Here is a 22,586-nt window from a genome sequence, read left to right on the forward strand (position 1 = left end):
TAAATGCAGAACATTATTTTATGGATTAGAAGTTTAAATGAAGTATAGCATAAAAATTATCAGAGTTCCTATTTACACCTATAACCTGAGGCAAGGAGGAGGTGAATCACAAATATGGCAAGTGATATGACAGACCTTCTAAAAGAAGAGTTTAAGTTAAACAAGCCCTGAATATATCAGAAGATTCTCCATATGACCAAAAAAAAAAAAAAAAAGAAAAAGAAAAAAGTATTTGAAAAAAACCCATACTTATTTATATCTCAGTAAACTAAACTAGATTTTGCTTATGTCTTAAAATTGATTTTGCGCTTTCTAAATTGATACTTTGACTACTTCTTTTCAGGACTGTTTTTCAAACTTTTTTATTGTTGGTGATGATTACTCTCTTATTGATTAGTCTAAGACCTGAGGTCAATTAGTTAAAAAAAAATAATCTGAATGTCTAGGCATTTGAACAATTTGGTAGACAAATGTGAAATGTGGTAGTTATTGAAATCTGTTGGGTGAAAGCAAATATTTAATGCAATAACTGAGTAGAAAATTCACCTTCAGAAGAATATGGCCACAGCATTCAGTCTTGCTGCAACACCATCATCACTGCTTGCAGAGCTAAAAGCAACATAGGACTACTAAGAAACTGTATGCATCATAGTGTCCTAAGAAAGGCTTGAAATATTAAATTCCACTTAGACATGCACAAAAGCAAGATAACGGGTTTCTTTAAAAAAAAAAAAAAGCAATATGCCAAGAATGTTAACAATGTATCTTTTGAAATTAGCAAGTAATCACTCTTGACAATTTGTTTTCATCAGTGTTGATTTAAAAAAAAAGAAAAAGAAAAAGAAAGACGTGTATTGCATATTATTATACTCCTGAGAGGAAAATATCCAAAATAGGGACATGAAGATAAAAGAAGCTCTTAAAACAATAGTAACAAATGGCTTTAGCAATTTTTGTTTCATGAGCCAAAGCAAAATACAGCTTTCAAAATTCAATTAACAGTTGTTTCCCACTTTAACTAGGGGTAAAAAAAATCTTACACATTTCAAGGAAATATGTTAAAAGTACAACATCAATGAACATCTTAAAAGAACTTTATGAACAGTAACAACAATTAGGAATAGAAGACATAGTGAACATATATATAACAAGGTAATGCTACACAAAATCTATTTACTAATGTCTCTCATCCTGAAAGTGGCATTTCTTAGCCTCAACAGCTGTTAAAATGAAGGCATCCACACTAATAGTTTTTTCCTTTGGGACAGGCTGCAAAGTCCCAGATATTTTTTAAATGACCACTCTGTGAACTGCTTTGTGTATGTGGGTGAGGGAAGTCCTTGCATGGACTCTGCAGCAAATCGATTGACATTTGGAATCTTATCTGGCTAGGCCTCTCCTGGTATGCTCAGCAGTAAGTTATAGTTGGTTTCTAAAAATATCTGTCATCATTTGAAATCTATGGCTGCATTTGACTCTATAATAATCTCCTGCAGCAGTGAATCACACAGACTAATTAGAACTATGAAATGTTGTTTCCCGAATTTCTTTTATTATTTTCTTGGATTTGAATGTATACAGTAGCCCATTTTGTTGTTTCTGCAGGACAAGGTAATTAAAAGGCAGACAGCATTCTCTGTAGTTCTTTAATAACACTGATAATTGCATTCAACTATTAAGTAGAGTAGTGAGTGGACCAATAATGTGAGTGACTATGTTTTTCCAGCTTCAGAGTTTGCTTGGGACTTCTGCACAAATCTCAGCTAAAATTATGACTTTACAGTTAAGGTTGTAAAAATTTTGGTTCATCGCTGGAAGTTTCTCCTGTTTAAGACTTCAGTGTCTCAGGATAGTATCACACTAGGTCATACATATACACACTTTATACACTTTGGGGAATTATAGTTGTATTGAACTGCAGAAAGTAGTTCTGTCACTGAGAGATAAGATAACACTTTTAAAATAGAGTCTAGAGAGCCAAAAAGAGACATGACATGAGCTATGAGCCTAATTTGCAAAATGTGTGTTTCCTCCTGGAGAAAACATATTAAAAAGCTGTTAATAAAATGAATGAAAAGTAGATACTGCCTGTTCTTAGGCTAAGCTGCAGAGCACTTTGTGAGTGGCCGTGAAGGACACACTTCCCTGCTTAAGTCTGTCACACTAGTATGATCAGAGACTAGATTTCCTTAGTATCCTCCTATCTTCCCATCACCTGTACTCATCTTCAATAGAATAAATTGACTATTGAGAATAGACAAGCAAATTTGGCTTTGAACAGTAAAAAAGAAAAAGAAAGAAAGAGACTAACAGATCTATTACATATAATAAAAAGACTGAAAAGGCCATCATGACAAATCAACAGAATTAATTTCCTAAAATAAGATTTGTATTCCAGTAATTCTTACAAGCTTCAGGGACTTACTGTACTCAGTACTGTGTACAAATATGGAAGATGGCTGCTGTATCAAAAATCCTACAGTTTAAAGAGGGAAAATACAGAAAGTAACCGAACAGTTACACAAGGAATCACTAATGGAAATTTTATTAGCTCAATTGTTTTAAGATTTTTTTTTGTTGTTATTTAGATAATAAAATAAAATTAAAGGTATTAAAATAGACACTGGTCTTTTCAAGTTTTCCACAATAGAATAAGAACACAATGAACAATCTAAGGAAGTATTAAATGCTTTATTTCTGTACTGAAGATCATGATATTATGAAATTAAAAGGTAAAGGAAAGTGATTGCTGAGTCATGGAGTTAAAGATATCAGATGACTGGGTGGGTTCTATTATCTCCCTTACACAGGGGTGAAAAAACCCTGGAAAAGCTGTACAAAAAACTCAACATAGAGAAAAGTCTATGATACATAGATGTCTGAGAGTGTATGTACATGAGAGAGAAATCACTACTTCGATGACCGATGACCACACTTCCACCTTTTCAGGACATCAAAGGCAAAAGTAAAAAGGTAAATAAACAACTAATGCAACATACATTGTCAAGAAAGTTATCTCCACTAAATAGGTTTAAGAGAGCATCTAAGATAAATTCTTGATTTGATTAGCTTTGCTTTCAAAATTTGGGCTATTTTTCATCAGCAATATCTCATTTAGTTGAATTGCACCAGTGTCTTTCATATTTTAAATACAAATAAGAGCGAATGAAGATGAAAAATATTTTGATAGGTAATCCATCAAAAGGAAGTAAAATGGACTGGTAAATTGCTAGAAGTCTAAGTTCAGAGTGGGAAATTAAGTAATTGTATATTCTTTGAGCCCATTCTCTTCTATCCTAACAGACATTATAGTGATTACAATTAGTTACATTTTGTCACGCTCAAAATCTTTGGCTTGTATTTGCTCTAAAAGTCTAATGATTCAGTAGCTTAAACATACATCATGCTTTGGGAAATGGTGTATTATACAGCAGTAAGTGCATGCTTAGGCATATTGTTTACTTTGTGACATAAAGCAAGTTTAAAAATTACTTTAGAATAAGATTTAATGGACCTGATAAATATAAGCAGGTTTCAGATTTTTATTGATTTTCTTCTGAGACTATATCTCAGTCTTTTAAGATTGACTGTGTTCAAAAGTGATTTTTTTTTGTTTCGTTTCTCCATGCATAAATTTATTTATTTTGAGAAGCCTTGTTCAGTTCCAATGAAGAAACCTAAAACACATTTTCACCTACTTACCCAGAATCAAAGAAAGTACCTCTAATAAAAGTGATTAAAAGTGGCAGAAAGGCAATTGAACATATTCTGAAGCTAGAGCTTCAGACCATCACCACCATATACCTGAGCCTGCCAGATGCTACTGTATGCCTGAGCTAGCTATGACAAGTACAAATAATTGCAGACGAGAAGAGTAAGGATCCACGTGTTTCAGATTGATGCAAGAGTGATAGATTTGCAGTGGGAAACTGGCACTAAGCAGCATAGTAAAAAAGTGCTATGAGCTACACTACTGTTTTTCCCTCAGATCAGAGTGACTTTGAGATGAAGACCAGAGCTGGTACACATTGTTTTACTATTTATCTATATTATTTTAAACATGCAAGTTTACTCATCTTTGATACAGACCTGAAGCTACATTAGAGAACAACTGCTCAGAATGAAACGTAAAATCTATCCAACTTGACGGCTGTATCTTTACAAATCAATGTTGAGAAATGGATTAAGTTGATCACAGTTCAGGGTAAATTTACATCACAAATGTAAACCAAATTTGGTTAATTTTTCTCTATATCTTGAGAATAATTAGTGTTTATGTTGAAGATCTGAATAATTCATAAATAGATGTCTGACAGGTTTAAGTATCACAAGAAGCTTAAGAGATTATTAGCAATATTTTAAAATTTTGCTTCACTAACAATGAAAAGTATAAATTCCTATCTGAATAATTTAAAAGTCTTCCTAGCTTTAAAAGTCTAAGCACATTTTTTAGCCAAACTAAGTAATGCTTCTCTGGTTGCCTTTCTCATAGAAAGAGGATGCAAAGACTTATCAAGTAAACATTGGAAAATATATAGTACACTGATTACATGGTTATCTTCAATTGAAAGAGCATATTCATGCAAGCATATAAAACTAGTATTTAGTGAATCTAGCTCCTTGTTTCCCTAGGGAAGGGTATCAAGAACAGAAGAGCCTAGTTTTGTACCAGCCATGTTACGTAGGCTAAAATTTGCTCATAATGCAGCACCTCAGGCACATTTATTACATAAAGAATCTGATGAAATCTGTCCATTACTGGCACTGAAAGAGTTGCAGCTACAAAATACTGAAGACTTTTAAGATATTATTTTTGTTTATTTATCATTAGAAAAAAATCATAGTTATTGTAAAATCTTGTCAATAACTTCCCCAGTTGGAATAACTACTTCAAAGCCTGACTAAAAACTTTAAAGCACCACTTGACATTCATCAAAATAATGACAGGTTGTTCCATTTTCCACTTGAATATACATATCATAGAAGCATTGTCATATTCTCAGGTATCAAGCCATTAAAAATATACTGGACAAATTATGATATTGGAAATATTTGGCAGGATCAAATAAAATTTACTCCAATGTGTTTCTGAAACTATCTGAAAAAATATTTAAATCTTATGATTTTTTCATAAACAGAATAACGGTAAGACCTCAGGGCACACAATACAAATATAGAAAAAGGAGAAGAAGTCAGCTTAACTTCCATACTAGAAGTAAATCACTAATCAGTTTCTAAGAATCTAAAGGATAAGTTGATAATAACCAACCAAAATAGCTTAAAATCTGACCACTATGATTTTCTTTGAAGAAGTCACTGATCAGATATTGGTTGAAACTGGAAACTATAGGTTTAATCTATCTTGAGCTTAGGAAAACTTTTGCTGCTGCTTTGTGTGACATACGCAGAAATGACATAGGGCTACCTGAGCTAGATTCAAGCAGTATTTGGCAGAAGTAGACATCATGAACAAAAGTAAAAATAGCTAACAATGTCTATCAAGTTGTAAAAGCACACACTGCACTGAGTCCTTCAGACTGTCGCATGCCAGGTGTCCCCATTAGTGACTTGAAGTAAAGCATGAAGTGGTAAAAAGTTGATTTTGTAAGCAGAGAAGTGACAGAAACATTTAAGAGAGATGGATTAGCATGTATGTGATATTGACATCCTGGACACTGAGAATAACAGCATTTAAGAAACAAGTATTGAGTGAAACACTTTTGGAAAATAATAAGAGCAATTAATGTCAAAGATGGAATTAATGTAATGACATATTAGTTCTCAACTTAGCTTCACCCAACAGCAGTCTCAATGCTATTGTAGAAAAGCCGGAGGGCAGCTCTGCAGAGAGAGACGTGGTACTCCTGGTTAACAATAAACTAACCATGAGCCAGCAATGTGTCCCCATGGCCAAGAAGGCCAATGGCATCCTGGGATGCATCAAGAAGAGTCAAGGGAGGGTCTGCTCCCCCTCTCGTCTGCCCTGGTGAGGCCTCATCTGGAGTCCTGTGTCCAGTTCTGGGCTCCCCAGCTCAAGAGGGACAGAGAACTTCTGGAGAGAGTTCAGTGTAGGGCCACCAAGATGATCAGGGGACTGGAACATCTTTCATATGAGGAAAGGCTGCGGGAACTGAGGCTGTTTAGTCTGGAGAAGAGGAGATTGAGGGGTGACCTTATTAATATTTATAAATATCTAAATGGTGAGTTGGGACATCCCTTTTTTCTATGGTGTCTAGCAACAGGACAAGAGGTAATGGGATGAAGCTGGAATACAAAAAGTTCCATTTAAATATAAGAAAAAACTATTCTACTGTGAGGGTGAGGGAGCCCTGACAGGCTGCCCAGCGGGAGTGTGGAGTCTCTTTCCTTGGATGTCTTCAAGACCCATCTGAACATGTTCCTTTGTGACCTTATCTAGGTGAACCTGTTTCTGCAGGGAGGTTGGACTAGTTGATCTTTAAAGGTCCCTTTCAACCCCTACCATTCTATGATTCTATGATTCTATGATTTTTGGACATATTTGCAGGCACGACTATCCACAAGAAATGGGCAGAAATTTTTTAATCTTTATTTTGATTTTTTTCTTGAATTTGTTTAAATTTAATTTAAACAACACACCAGCTTGGAGTACAATATAAGAAAGGTGCAGAATAGTAACTCCCAACCTTGAGTAACCTTGAGTAACCTTGAGCCGATGGATCACCACCAACACTTAAAATCTCTGTTTACAGTAATATATTTCTGTCACCACAATTTACACTGGAAAATCTATACAAAACCTGCGTAATATGAGGCTCACTTAACAAAACCTTGCTTAGGCTTTAATGCAAAGTGTCCCAATAAGCAAAGATGTTACCAACATCCACGAAGAAAAGACATGTTTAATCTCAACAAGGGAAGATGAGGAAAAAAATTATAACAGGTTTTAGTGTCTCCTTCAATGCTGTAGCAGTATTGAAAGTGTCTCCTTCAATACTTCAATGCTGTCTGCCCTCTGAGCTTAGCCAAGAAGCTTGCTGAATTTCCGGCCTGGGTAATTTGGAGTAGATACCATTTTAAAGATAATTATGTCCAAAAACTGGAATAGATTATCTTGTTCACCAGATATTATACACGACAGTTGGACTGCTTTAAAGCCTTGATTAAATTGTCTGGGTGTATGCGGTCCTGCATCATACTATTGTGTAATGACCTATTCATACCTTCATCCTATAATTCTGGTAGAAATAATAATACCCATTCCATTTAACCTGCAAAATTATTTTGCAGTCAGGAAATATAAAATTAATTTATTACTAATACATGGATATATGTAAATCTTAAAGGAATATCTGTAAATTGGATGATAAATGAAGCAAATTACATAGATAATCAGAAGTTATGGAAGAGGAAATACATGTTTTTTTCATATTTATGAATGACAACTATCAACACTTAGGATCTCCAAGGGCCTCCACTTTTATCAGCACCCTTATTTTTCTGTACTACTGCACATCTTATGGTCTGTAAGTCTACTCTACCTGTCAGTGAACAGAACAGGAACAGCAAACTCAATTCTTATCTCAAAGACATTAGACTCTAAAGACATAGGCAGACCCTGATGAATTACTATGGTCAGGGAAACAAATTTAGATAATGACAGTGTTGGTCAGCATGGTAGGGAGTAGGCCCAGCATATCAGAAGTGAAGTAACAGTTTCGATTTTCTGTATGTTGTGGCAGAGAGGGTAGCATATAGCATCTAAGAACCTGTGCAATATTTATCAACAGAACAGATTAGCTGACTTACTGAGCATAAATAGGCTTTGTTCACATTCAGCAGTCATAAGATAGAGAAGAAGGGGGGAAAAAAGGAGAAGCAAATAGGTAAATTAAATTTTCATTTCTATTTGACTGCTTCTGAAAAATAATACCCTTTTTTGGTTTCACTTCAGACTGTTCTCATGGAAAATTAAAATACTGACTGCCAAGGAAAGCACTGGAGATTTTGTTTCTCCCCTCCATTTTAGGTACATGACTTGCTGTATCAAAATCAATAGGTATTAGGCACTTAAAACAGTTCTGCATAGCACTCCAGCCAGAATAAATTACCCTAAGGAAAAGGTCACAGCTCTTAAACATATTTTTTTTTTAGCTCTGTTAATAGGGTGTGTATGAAAAGACTTGTCCTTTTCCTACTCTCATTTTTTTTCCTTTACTGTATATTTTTGTGATTTGTAGATTGACTCCTTGTATTTTGGCACTGTTTAATAACTGACCAGGGATGATATTTAGATTTGGCATAAAATCATCAAAAAAGATATTCTGTTAATTCTCTCAACTATTATTGATATTTGGTAGATATCACTTCAAAATTCATTAATATATATTAAAGCTGGAAAATAAAAAGTAGTACACAGTGAGAAGGAATGTAAAAATGTGGCAGATTCAACTATACATAGAAAACAAAATATGTGAGAAGCATATTTTAGTTTCTTCTTCTTATGTAGAAATACAGAACTGAAGAATGATTTAAAATATTCACTGACCTTTTTAACTCGGGGTTAAGAAATATCAAAGACATTTTGGTGAAACTGTAAGATCAAGTAGTAGTCTAAAAAGTAATGGGGCTAAAAAGTATCACGAGAAATAGGTGAATCATTATGCCTAATTTAGAACACACTTACAAGACTTTCTAAATTCCAATGCCAGAAGTAAATTTTTTAATTTTTTTTTTCCATTTTACCCCAAAAATCGTGGTTTAAAATCTAGATTAAATGACATATAATTCTTTTTTATTGCAGTAGACTCTTAGTCTATGTATGGATAAATTAGAGGAATATCCTGTACTTACATAAAATTCATTATTTTCCAAAAGAGTGAAGAAAAAGATTTCCAAAAGATTGTGAAGAAAGCAATAAGGAGTTTCAACTCAGAATTGTAATACTAAAATAACAATTTAGAGAAAGAGAATAATTCCAATCCAAAGAAATAAAAATTCATTAAAAAAAAAAAAAAGTCTGTGAGACACAATAGAACAATATGAGGAAACCTCCCTGGCACCAACTTAATCATTCTAGGACTATAAAAGGTCTAGAGAACCCAAGCATACATCCTGCATGTGTTTTTCCTTGGCATTATTTACTGCAGGGAATGTTCCTGCTTGATGTAAAAAACCTGGCCAGTTTCTGTGTAGAGTACTAAGCCTCACAGTCATTCTAGCTGGTACTTAAGATGCAGGATGTCGATGGAATTCTTCAAATTATAAATGACACAAAGATCACAAGAAAGAGACATTTGCTTTGCAGCCTGAATATTGTTCTTCAGTCAGACAAAAGAGTAGTAATATCTAGTCCCAATAATCAGACTATCACCAATTATGACACTTAGTCTGTGGAATCATTGCAATATCCCTGTTAAACACATTTGATCTGTGTAGAAAACCACTGGTCCAATCAATATCAGCATGTTACTAAGGGGTCAAAATTACAGAATATGTCTTCAAATCTTCAAATCTCTTCTTCTCTTTAAAATCTTCCTCTCTCTAAATATTATCTCTCAAATTCTTCTTAAAAGCCTCACCTTTAGGATGTCAGTGAGAACATTGCCACTGTCTTCACCAGGATCAGATTTTACCTCAAATCTTTGAAGAACAATTTAAGATATTTTGTATTATTGTAAAATCATAATTTGAAATTGCTATAAAGCATTTTTGCTATAAAACTTCACTAATTATGCAGTATTCCACTGTATTTATAATGGAAAGCATAAGGATCTTCAAGCTTTTGAGTCAAAGCAGAAGGCAGACAACAGCGGAACACAACTTCGGGAATTTAAAAATCACAAACTCTGTAAAAAAAACCTGTCTTCGATTAATATTGGTTTTGGGTTTTTTTTCCCCCAAGGCAGCCTTGAAATGTCAGCTGTTCCCAAGTAAGCAAAAATGTTTCCACACAAACTCGATGAGAAACTAAATGAGGCTTTTTCAGGCAACAGTACTACAGATGCTTTTTCCTACACGGGTGGTTGCAGCTGTCACTGCAAAACCTCACATTCTTGGGCTATTAAGTAACTACTTCCATGTCAGTTATTCTCAATTCCAGTATAAAGGTGGCTTCCAATTAAAACAAGTCATCTACTCAGATTATTTTAAAAACACAAGTGATTGCTTTCAGGGATTCAGGGACTCTTACTGGACTTATTTTAAACATATTTTTTAAAAGTCAACTTTATTATTAATTTTTTTTCACAATATGAAGCGACTTCTTGTTTCTCTTCATATATCTGAATTTTAGGATTTATTTCATGAGCATTCTTTTCCTATTACCAGTCTTTCTTTGTAAAGTGGGCATTTTTATTTCCATTTTTTTCTTGTCTTGAAAGTAGCCTTTCAAATTTAATGAAATGCACTCTATATAATTTACAAGATTTATGACTTCTAATGCTGTTTCATAATTTTTAATTAAAAAAGTGCCATTTTCTATGGAAAATTTGTATGGATATATTGGAGTTCTGCAGGCACAGTTGAGGTAATTACCTTAACAGAGATTTGTATGTTCTCACTGAGCCTTTTTATTTCTATTCACTGAGCTCTTGTCTCTTACCTGAAGTTACTCTGCAACTGTTTCATTTACCTGTTTGATACCTAAACCTTTCCTTGTCATGAGCTTTGGTATGCAATTTACTTCTAAAATTCATCCTTCCATTTTAAAAATAATTTTTAGTTAAGAATAGTGGATAGACAATTACAAAGATTTTAACAAAAAGTATCTTATCAACAATAGTTCCAGATTTCTAATTATAGATGCAGATGTGCAAACATGGATATTGACTGTTTTCTTGAAGCTTCATACAACATGAAGTGCAGTATCAATCAGCACATTTTTCTACAAGGCTGCAGTATTTCTGCAGAGTACTGTAGGAATTTAACTGTTCATTATATCACTACACAGTCCGACAAAAGCTTGTGTTTTTTTTTCTAAAACTTAAACTGACAAAATAAGTGTGCGCAAATCTCAACTTTTATTTTCACAGCCTATATCACAGAATCACAGAATCTCAAGTGCTGGAAAGGACCTTGAAAGATCCACCTGGAGTAGATCACACAGGAACTCATTCAGGCGGGTTTTGAATGTCCCCAGAGAAGGAGACTCAACAACCCATCTGGGCAGCCTGGTCCAGTGCTCCATCACTCTCACAGTAAAAAAAAATGTTCCTTGTATTTCTTTGAAACCTCTTATGTTCCATCTTGTACCCATTGCCCCTTGTCCTTTTGAAAATGCAATGCAGCACTGAGTCAGTTTCATGTCTGCTGATGCCTTTTGTAGAGGCCACTATAGGTAACTGTGGAAACCCAGGGAGTAGCAGGTGCCCCCACAGCAAGGAGGAAGATGACTATCTGTCTGGGAAACGGAGGTTGCTTTAAAAGCAGCTCTCTTCATCTTTCTCAAACCCAAAGCCAGCTAGTGAGGCTACATCCACTTGTATGACATTGGTATGTTGGAGGATGGCTCTGCTGTATGGTGACTGCTGCTGTCAAGGGTGACCTTTCAAACAGCAGCTTTGCTGCTCACAACTCCTTGGTGTTAGTACCCAGGGAAACAAATTCATCTTTGTAGGGCACTAAGCTCAAGTCAACACGTTACAGTCTTTGTTCTGGAACGACAGATCTCATCTGCACTACTGAGAAACCTCAAGCATCAGCCAAATAATAAATAAAAATATCTATTTTTTTTAATCTAACAGTTTTCTAGACAAACTTTAGACTCCTTTTTAAAAATCCCTCAAAGCTGAAATACCATTGATTAAAATGCGTGAGGTTATTCCTGTGCCTGTAGTCTTTTTACACAAAATGAGGACATTGGAATAAAATACAGATGTAATGAGAGAAGTTCCTCTTTCCTCAGTTCCTTTACTGTTTAGGTTTTCAAAACTTGCAAAAAGGAATAAAAAAAAGAGCTGAAAAAGTAACACAGAAAACAAAGTAGTTCCATAGACTGCATAAACTAAGCATACAGCCATTTTGACCTCTAGTATTTCAGACTAGGAAGACCTATCAATGACTTATCACAAATTTAGTCTTCCCAGCTTCTCTAAGAAATGGGACACCCAATTGTGTGAAATTTTAGACGAATAAATTTTACTCTGAAATTCAGATTGATTAAAGTTTTACGGTGTTTATATAAACACATTAAAAGCAGTATGTAGTTAAACCAGCAAGATACTTCTTGCAATGTTTATTCTCCTCTAAAAAATGAGATTATTAGGGCATGTCAAACTGCAAAATCTTCTGAAGGAGAACTTACAGACTGAGACTTCCCTGTTTTTCAGGGGGAACTGGTTTGTGAACCAATTACTTGCCCGTGATGCCAACCCCCTTCACAAATACTTCCGCCAAGCCTTCAACTCCAGCCACAGTGCCTTCATTTTTCAAATTCCCAGGCTTAGTTACTTACTCAGGAAGCCCCATTTCAACAACTAAATGATTAGTAAAATCAGACTACATTTAGCTGCTAACATTCCTTGGATGTCTGACATGTAGATGTGTACAAAAATACATCACAAAATGTACATGTTGAGTGGGACTGCAGAACCTGTCTGCTCTGACAAGCCCTCTGTTCATGGGTCCTGTCAAAACTAGAAAGCCATTTACTGCTTTTTTTTAATGAGGTGAAAACAATACAGAATCAAACATCGAAAACTTTTCAATAAAACTGTTACTAAAACCATTCAGTGAAACCCCAAAACCTATTTTTCACTTTTCTTCCCATTTCCTAGCTTGTGGGATCATTTCTTTACTAGTAATCTCTCACTAAAGTTACAAGGCAATTCTTGGTATCTATTGCTGTGATTTTCCATTCTTTTTTTCAGAATATGTTCTTAAAAAAATAATGTCAACTTTGCATCCAAGTGACATACACAGTTATGGGTACCGAACCCTGGTCATGAAGGGAAGTTTTAGCAAGTGGGAGCCAATGATAGGAAATGGCCTCAAGTTGCTCTAGGGGAGGTCTAGATTGGATGTTAGGAAGAACTTTTCCACTGAGAGGGTTGTAAGACAATAGAACAAGCTGCCAGGGGAGGATATGAAGTCATCCTTGAGAGATATTTAAAAGATGTGTTGATGAGGTGCTGAGGGATATGGTTTGATGGTGGGTTTAGGGGTTTAGAGTGAGATCAGTGGTTGGGCTCAATGATCATAAAGGTCTTTTACAACTGAAATGATCCTGTGATCCTATGATCCAAAGTATGTCTGTGTGTGTGTGTGTGTTTAAAAATTAATACAGAAGAAGAATAGAAAGCATTAGTGCAATCAGCATCCATGTTGCTGGCAATTTTAGTATCTATGACTAACTTTTTTTTTTTTTTTTTTTTTAGCTGGTACTATAGAAGGAAGAAAAAATGAATCTGCTGAATCAGATCTTTGGCGGATGCTTTCATCTGAACTGCAGAGGAGTTTTCAGTAATTAATAGCCAGCTGCACATCCTGATACAATGCCAGATGGGTCTTGTGTCATTAAGCATTACCAAAACAAGTTACTATTTGTCAGGTAATGATCTAGGAAAATAAATCCTTGGAAATGCAAACCAGTTTTCTTAGGAGACAAAGGTGTATTTAAGGAGTAACTTGATGGTCTTGTGCATGAAATGTTGAGTGCATAAAATGCTATTATCTCGCACAAGTGATTGAAATATGCAAAGGCCAGAATCTAGTACTAATCTATATTTACATTTCAAAGGAAATTCTTTTGACAAAAGATGTTATGTTTCTCCTATGTATTTCTGAAGAAAATTATCTATCTTTTCAGAATTTTTCCATGCTGGGCATATATTTCAAGATAGTTCATTACTCACATAGTTTTGAGATCCTGAACAACCATGTGATAATGGGGTACCTAAACACATCTGTGAAGAGTGTCTCTAGAGGTACCTCCCTCAATTTTTTGGGGTACTTAGCTCCAGATTTTAAAGACAGATTAGTAGAACTGCAGAGTTTTCTCAACTGCAAAAGAAGTTGATTCAAAAAGTATTTGGATTACATTCTGTACTATTGAAGTACAAAGCTGGATAATTACCCTCTCCATACTTCAAATTACTTGCTACACATTAGCAGACACTTCCTCACACCTCAAATCTCCATCTGTAGAATAGAGCCAATGATATTTTGTCTATGCTGTTACAGCACACCCTTTAATCACTGTAAAGCATCGAGATTCTATAATGGGAAGAGTTACAGAAATCTTATGAAGAAATAGGCAATTTCAAATCTGGTAAAGGTTTTAAGTTATTTATTTTGAGAAAGAAGTGCAGGTCTGTCTACTGAACAAGAAATAATGGGCAAATGCCAAAGCAGTGAAGGAACAAAGTGTTCTGTGGGAGCTATAGTATGCCTTCATGCATTTGGAACAAGTCACACACATAGGAATGCCAACTTTAAAGTCACCATATGGTGCAAAGCACTAGAATTGTAACATTTCCTAACATTTGGATCCTTCAAACCTTCTTGTTTTTAACATGATTACATTTGTTTTCGCATAAGCTCATAAACAACAGTTTTGTTTTTTGCTACAAAAGTGAATTTTATATGGTGCTAAATTTATTCATACAGCTGCATGTGAAATTACGCCTTAGTACATTCTGTATTTTTACTAGGAGGAAACAGAGATTCTATTAGAAAGCCTCTTTCCAAATACTCAATTTGCATGGGCATAACATGGTCATGAGAATGTAACTGGTTATTTTCACATCCCCTATCATTATACTTTGTGAACACCTGAGATTAAAAAGGCAAGAAGCTGCTGTGGTATAGCCAGAAAAGTATTTAAACACTTTTAAAGAGACATGTAAATATTTAACTCTTAATCAGATTAATAACATTATATCCCACTATATGGATAGATAATTGGTTGTCCTGGCATCATTTTCAAAAGGAAATGTAAAAGGGTTTTGGTTTTATTACCACACATACCTGTATCTGAATGGAAATAAGCCCAACTGTAAATGTGTTCCCTATTCTGTAAATAACAATACAGAAATAAAACCCAAAAACGAAAACATTTTACTGCTAGAAAAATTTAAATGATAACACAAAACCTCAACACAAACCACTAATATTCATCTTGGCTATCATTCTACCCATAACTAAACATATGAAGGAAAAGATGGTTATCAGGGAGAGTCAACATGGATCCACCAAGGGGAATTCTTGTTTGACCAACCTGATAGACTTCTATGAGTGCACAACTTGCTGGCTAGATGAGCGGAAAGCAGCAGATGTCATCAAGGACAAGTGCAGAGTCTTGCAACTGGAGAGGAACAGCTCCATGCATCAGTACAGGTTGGGTGTTGACCTGTTGGAGGGCAGCTCTGCAGAGAGAGACCTGGGAGTCCTGGTTGATAATAAACTGAACATGAGCCAGCAATGTGCCCTCGTGGCCAAGGAGGTCAATGGCATCCTGGGATGCATCAAGAAGAGTCAAGGGAGGGTCTGCTCCCCCTCTCGTCTGCCCTGGTGAGGCCTCATCTGGAGTCCTGTGTCCAGTTCTGGGCTCCCCAGCTCAAGAGGGACAGAGAACTTCTGGAGAGAGCCCACTACAGGGCCACTAGGATGGTCAGGGGACTGGAACATCTTTCATATGAGGAAAGGCTGTGGGACCTGGGGCTCGTTAATCTAGACAAGAGGAGACTGAGGGGGGATCTTATTAATAATTACAAATATCTAAATTGTGGGTGTCAGGAGGTTGGGACACCCCTTTTTTCTGTTGTGTCTAGCAACAGGATAAGGGGTAATGGGATGAAGCTGGAACACAAAAAGTTCCATTTAAATATAAGAAAAAACTATTCTACTGTGAGGGTGAGGGAGCAGTGGCACAGGCTGCCCAGGGAGGGTGTAGCATCTCCTTCCTTGGAGGTCTTCAAGATACATCTGGACATGTTCCTTTGTGACCTTATCTAGGTGGACCTGCTTGTGCAGGGGGTTTCGACTAGATGATCTCTAAAGCTCCCTTCTAAACCCCTACCATTCTATGATTCTATGATATCTTAACACAGATAAATAAATGATAAAGTATTGTATGACATCCAGAAATTTTTCAGAGTAGTTTTTATCAGACTTGCTTAATGGCCTGATCTCAAAGAGGACAAACCAAGGTCAAAGACTGACAGACAACTACTATCAACTCCAAAAATTATTTTTTTCTTACCAGTGACACGCTTTGTTAAAAACCATGATCATAAGCAAGATCTTCATTACTGAGAAACCGATAATGTCTAACAGTATCCAGCATTCCCTCTTCAGTTTCACAAATCTAAATTTCAGTAAGCATTTGAGACAAAAACATGATTTGACATAACCTGTAAAACTCACATTCCAAGTGAAAATGGAGGTTGTTCTCCATATTTCAGTCTGTTGTTACTTGGAGGATCCCTATCAAAGGATGTTGTAGATGAAAAAGTTTATGTAGCCTCTAGCAACGAGTGAACAAAAATGTAAGAGAGGGACAAACAATTGGAAGCTGGTAGAGTACTTGTGGGAACTACCATCTTTTTCATTCTCCTGTGCATATTTTCTTGTAGCCATAATACCAGTCCAGAGGTACTCTTGGTTTCAACCATTATACCCACCCTCTCACAAAATACAGCTTGAGCACATACAATAAGCTTGAACTAAAACAACTTTATCTAGAACAGATGACAGCTAGCATGATCTAAAGAATTAGAATTAAGTACCTATGTTCCAGGGCCCACTACCTTTTCACTCTCAGTGTGCACTTCTCTCCATCTTTGAATTTCCACCCCACCCCTGCCTCTGAATTTAGATGAGGTGCTGAGGAATGTGGTGTAGTTGTGTGATGGGCCTAGCAGTATTAGGTTAATAGTTGGACTTGATGATCTTAAAGGTCTTTTCCAATCAGAATGATTCTGTGATTCTATCAAGACAAAAAAAAAAAAAAAAAAAGCAAAATTAATGTAGTTTCAATAAGAACTAAAGTATACCTTTTGCATTTAGATAGCTCTGTTGACAGACAGAAAATCACTGTATCCTCAGGGGAAACCTGGGAGACATTCAAACCTCAGATTTCTCTATAATTTTCTCAAATGAACTGTCATAGAAAACAGGTGGCCTACAAGCTTTTATGGTTCTTCCCAAATCTAGATCTAAACTGACCTGTGCAACAGAATCATAACCAAGAACTGGTGTCAAAAATAAAAAGCAGGATGCCAAGGAAAAGGCAGAATTGTACAAAACTATGTCTTTCAGTATTTGAAAATTCTCTATTTGTTCATTACTTGTCTCTGTAAGTTACCCTATAAGCTTCAGTACTTCACATCTGCTAATGTCAAATTGCATTTAGTTTTTGTATTCTCTGCTATCAAAAGCATCAAAATTAAGGTACTAGTTTGACATTACAGACATTTTACTATTTCCTCAAAATGTTTTATTCGAGAGAAGAAGTTTTGTTATGGTTTTATTTGTTACTAGAAAACAAGTGTGAAGGTTTTTTCCTGAAAATATAAAGATATTGTTTCTATTTTTCCATTGTTTGAAAATGTTGGCAGATATTCTCTTTTTTAGTATTTTTTTCCTAATAATGTAATACAGATACAGCTATATGTAAAATAAACTTAACAGCAGATACAGCCTCAGTGTTCTGATGACTGACAAACAAACAAGATACTTAATGGAGCACAGAAAAGTGAAAAAGTTATTTTCAAGTATTGACTCATGTTATTTTTTTAATCCTGACAACAATCACGTTTGGATAGAACCTTATGTTCCAAGTAGCAGTACAATAAACAAGCAATGAGAGAAAACCATGGTAGATGGAATTGTGTTCAGCACACTGGGAATAGACTGCACCTTTGAGATTTATAGGCTATCTCATTCCCCCTACAAATTTTACATTAGTCTGTTTTTATTGATGAAAACTTTAGCTTATACTGTTGAAGAAAATTATAGTGCAGGACGGTACCTCACAGTGGAAAAAAAACAACTTGAAGAAATACGAGTCCGAGTTCTTAACATCAGTTTCCAAAATTTGGTTGAGCAAACTCTTTCTATTACATACCTATAGTAAGTGATGTGTATGAAGCCCTCACAATGAGAGACAAGGCGTATCACTTTTCTCTACAAGTTTTTTCTGCTTTTCTGAAAATTGCAAGAACCCTATGTCTTATCAAAGCTGATAAACATAATTTATGAAAAATTCCTACCACCTATTTCTTGAGAAAATGAACTATACTATTTTCTCAGGAAAATAATGATTCAGCTGTATCTTCCTGCCTACACTCCCAGAACAATTCCAGATTCCTATGAGTTCTGTAGAAAAGTGAGGTATTCTGATCCAAGCCCCTCTACACTCATTTTTTTTTCTTTTAACTGCTTCTTAAAACAGTAATAACAGTAATAAGTGGTACATAAAAATTAAGCAAAAGGTCTCTTAAAAGAATGCTAGCTATATGAATTATAATTGGTTAAGCATCACACCTGACAACCTACAAACTTATATTTGATTGCTCCCTCAATCTATACTCTGATACATAAATTTAGTGAAAATTTAAATATTTGTATTGGCATAAACTCCTCAGACTTGTAAAAAAGAACTTCTCAAAGCATTTAAGCTATGGAGTGGCACTGGATAGTCACCTTTGTCAAGTATAATTACTTTATGAAAAGAGAGGCCAGTATTTTTTTAAAAATATTTGATATTCATGACTCGAGTATAGGGCAGGCGCAACAAAAAGAACTTCTTATAATATAATTATTAAGATTTCATCTGTAATATTAACAATTGGCTCTGAAAAGAATACAAGAAAAATAATGTACCTTAATAACTCTGCTGAAAGACTGATTCACAGGGGAACAATTAATTAAAAAGTTTCAGAATGGTACCAGAGACTTTGTTGCTGAGATTAGCCCTCACTTTTAATGAGTATTATTAGCAACATGTAATTTTTAAGATATTTAATGTCTTGCAAAAATATAGTCATATAGTTATATAATATATAATATTATTAAACAGATTAGGGTTTGATCTCCAACAGTAATCATTCTTTTACAGAGGACATTATCAAGAGTACTAAGTGCACTGTGTCTCCAACGAGTGTGAGCCTCAGGTCTTCAACCACATACAGTTGACTGAGTTGAATGCTGAACTGTGGGATATTTGGGGTTTTTTCCTTGCCACAGCAAAGAAGCTAAAGACTAGAGAATCCCTGAGAACACAGCAATTCAGTGTCAAAATGCTATTCCTCCTATACAGGAGGAATACACTTCCAGGCAGAAACACTAATGGTACTCCCTGTGCTGTTTATTTAACACAATAAAATAAGTTGCTTAACACAGCATCTTTTATTTCTTACTTCTTTAAGGCAAAATGTTTATTCTCAGGAATTTGTTTTGACATGGAAAAGCCTGCAAACAATCAGTTTCTTAATTCTGGGCGACAGTTAAAACATAAGAATCCTGGGATACTACATTGAATAAAAATCTATCCAGACAAATTTTCAAATTTGCAACCTGGAGTTTGGCACATACACATCAATAAATGGCTTGACTTTGACAGATGTTTAGCAAGGTCAGTGCTCTTTGACTTCTTTCCATATTTTCTAAAATTAGAACATTATTATTTCACTGGTTCCCAAACTCAATTTCTTGCGCCAGTGAGTGATGATTTAGCACAGCTTATTAAAAAAAAAAAAAAAAAAAAAAAGGAAGGTAGAGCTGCATTTTATGGCGAAGGTGGGGTATCAGGATTATTTTACATTCCTACTTTGTCACCAAAGTTTTTCATTTAAATATATTTAAATATACTGATTTAAGACAGGAAAGAAATTGCAGTGAAAGAAAAAGTGAGAGAACCCTAGTCAACCTGTGTGGAAGAGGAAGTTAATAATTCCAGAATAACAAATTTTCTTAAAAGGATATTAATGAACATAAAATGTATGCAAACACAGGAAACCCAAAGTCATTCTTTCTAATATTTTCATTCTGTCTCATATGTTGCTCCGTGTTCAGCAGTGCCATTGTTTGGAAAGGCATGACCATATGTTTCCAAGGCTGAGGGTAAGGCATAACTGGCTTTTTACAGTGGCATCACATATTTATATCACCTTAAAGAGAAATAATTAAATACCAAAGACCTGAACATTGACTTGAACCCTATAAGCAATCATTATAGAAAAAGAAGGGAAAGGGAAAGTGAAACAATAATACAACATGATGTTTAATCATTTTATAACTACAAAACAGAACTATTTCAAAAAATCTGTGTGAATTCTTGACTCTACAGAATCAAGACTTAAAAAGTCACCGAATTGATTAGGTCATTTGAGAACTCTGACATGTTTTTATTGCTGCCATTAAAAATGAAAGAGTAATTTAAATTATCAAAAAATACTTTTTATAAAAGAAAAAACATGCAGTGTGATTTGCTCCTACATTTACAACAACTTGTCATATCTTTTTACATAAGGTAGTGCTTCTGCAAAGTAATTTTTTAACACTAACACAATTTTCCAATTTCCCATATTTGCTACTTGTTGTTAGAACCTAACAAGATTTTAAAGATTCATTTCCATCCAATTCTTTTCATACCTAATCAAGCTTTCTCCTAACAGTATCCTGAGTTTTTGGTTTTCCATGGTATCTACTACCTTGCAACCTCTTCAAATTCGAATTCTGTTTAATATTCAAGACAAACTGAAAGCAAAAGACTCTTTGAAATGTAAGATTTTAATTATCCTTATACTCACTGTAGCAATGTACTCTTGTTTACAGATCCACAAAATTATTTGGTAGCTAAAGTGTTCAATGATATTGAATTACTTGGCTGGATTTTTTGTTTGCGTCTGTCCAGCTATGAGAAGATCACAGGCCCTTGTTTATAAAAAAGTTACTTCCGAAAATCTGCACGTGATTGTCTTTTTAATAAAATGTGAATGTCAAGGTCAAAGGGCTAAATCATGACCCAGTAGAAATGAAGTCTAATAATACTGAAACAGGTGTCTGATATGTTGCAAGCTGAAGATATCATTAGGACTAGAGAAAACGGAGAAGAGCAGTCATATGGGTCCTGAAGAGTGATACAAGTTATGCTGGCGAGAATAATAGCTGCTGACGTCTCAATGAAATTAGCTACAGCAGAGCTGGATTATGCACCACTGAAATAGGACTAAGAGAACTCAGAACTGACCTATTAATCACATACAGAGCTAAAAAGCCCTACTGGGTACTAAAAGCCTCCTTCTTCTCACCAATAAGAACGTAATTGAATAGAAACTTGCTGATATTTATAGTCACAGTCTAATACAGAGGTAGGGTATGTGGGAGAAAAACCATGAAATAAGTATACTGAAACTCCTGCCAGAAAACTAGTAACTTAATTGAAGAAAAAGACAAGAAAATTAGGTAATTGGTTTGCTAGCTTATCACTTCTGGAAAATGTTTTCTCAAGAATTCACTACACTTAAAGAATTAAAGACACAAACCTCTTTATTAGGTCCCAGCAACAGTCATTATTTTTTCAATCTTGTATTAGTACTGCTGTTCTATAATGAAGATGTGCAGCAAGAACAAGATAGAAAAAGCTGTAGCACAGGTACCAATTTTTTCTTTTGAAAAATAGATACAAGTATTATATAGGAAATATATATAACTGATAATGTCACCATGAAGTTATCAAAAAAAAAAAAAAAAAAAAGATAAAACTGAAATGAAACAAAAATGAGCAACAAATGTACCAAACTTTACTGAAGAAATAAACAAGGTGAAAACCCAAAACTTAAATATGACACAAATTATGTGCTCAGAAAGTTATCTGGAAGTTGTTGAACAAACATCTTTTAAAACATCAAATTATTCTTTGTTTGCTGTAAGGAAAAGCAAAACCACTGTAAAGTATTGCCAAATACACAAGCTAAATCAAAATAGAGTCTATATCTGTAATTGAATGTGAGAGAAAAAGAACTAGTATGTCTGTCACTATATTTCAGGCATTACATTACTCTCCTGACAGAATATGCACAGAACAACTAAAAGTGATATAAAATTTCTCCCGAATATACCACGAATAATGCAAGTGAAAATTAGTCGGTCAGTGAAAGATATCCCAGTTGGCAGTATCTGTTTAGCATGTTAGCAAAGAAGCCTACTATACATCACTCAGTTACTTTATTAGAAACCAATTGAAATTATAAATTTCAGAAAAAGGTATTATTTCATCTGGACCTACAGACAAAACAATACAGAAAAGCTTCAGCAAAAATAATGGCATAATTATATCTATGATACATCGATATTAAGCATATTTTACATTTTATATTCCATTCAATAGAATATGATATTGAGACTTTTATAGAGATATACACAATAGATCAGGTTGAAAATACCTGAATTACATAGCACACTGAAATTGAAAGCTGTCATCAAAGTTATATTCAATTGTAGAGAGCAGTTGTTCTCTACTATGTGCTAGTTTTTTGATCCAAATGAGACAGAAATCCTGTGTATTAGAAGATTATAATATAATCTAACAAAGAAAAAGAAGTTTGCAAAAAATTCTGCTAAATTAACTAGATTTTTTAATTCATCTATCTAATTTTAAAAAT

The 22,586-nt window shown here is 34.7% G+C and overlaps 1 protein-coding gene across 11 annotated transcripts in view; it reads right to left on the minus strand.

Moving 5' to 3' along the window:
• The window catches only part of PDE4D (phosphodiesterase 4D), a 600,878-nt gene that overhangs the window by 226,553 nt on the left and 351,739 nt on the right, over positions 1-22,586 (minus strand). The window lies entirely within an intron of this gene.

The sequence above is a fragment of the Colius striatus genome, chromosome Z (assembly GCF_028858725.1).
Source record: "Colius striatus isolate bColStr4 chromosome Z, bColStr4.1.hap1, whole genome shotgun sequence".
Classification (NCBI taxonomy): Eukaryota; Metazoa; Chordata; class Aves; order Coliiformes; family Coliidae; genus Colius; species Colius striatus.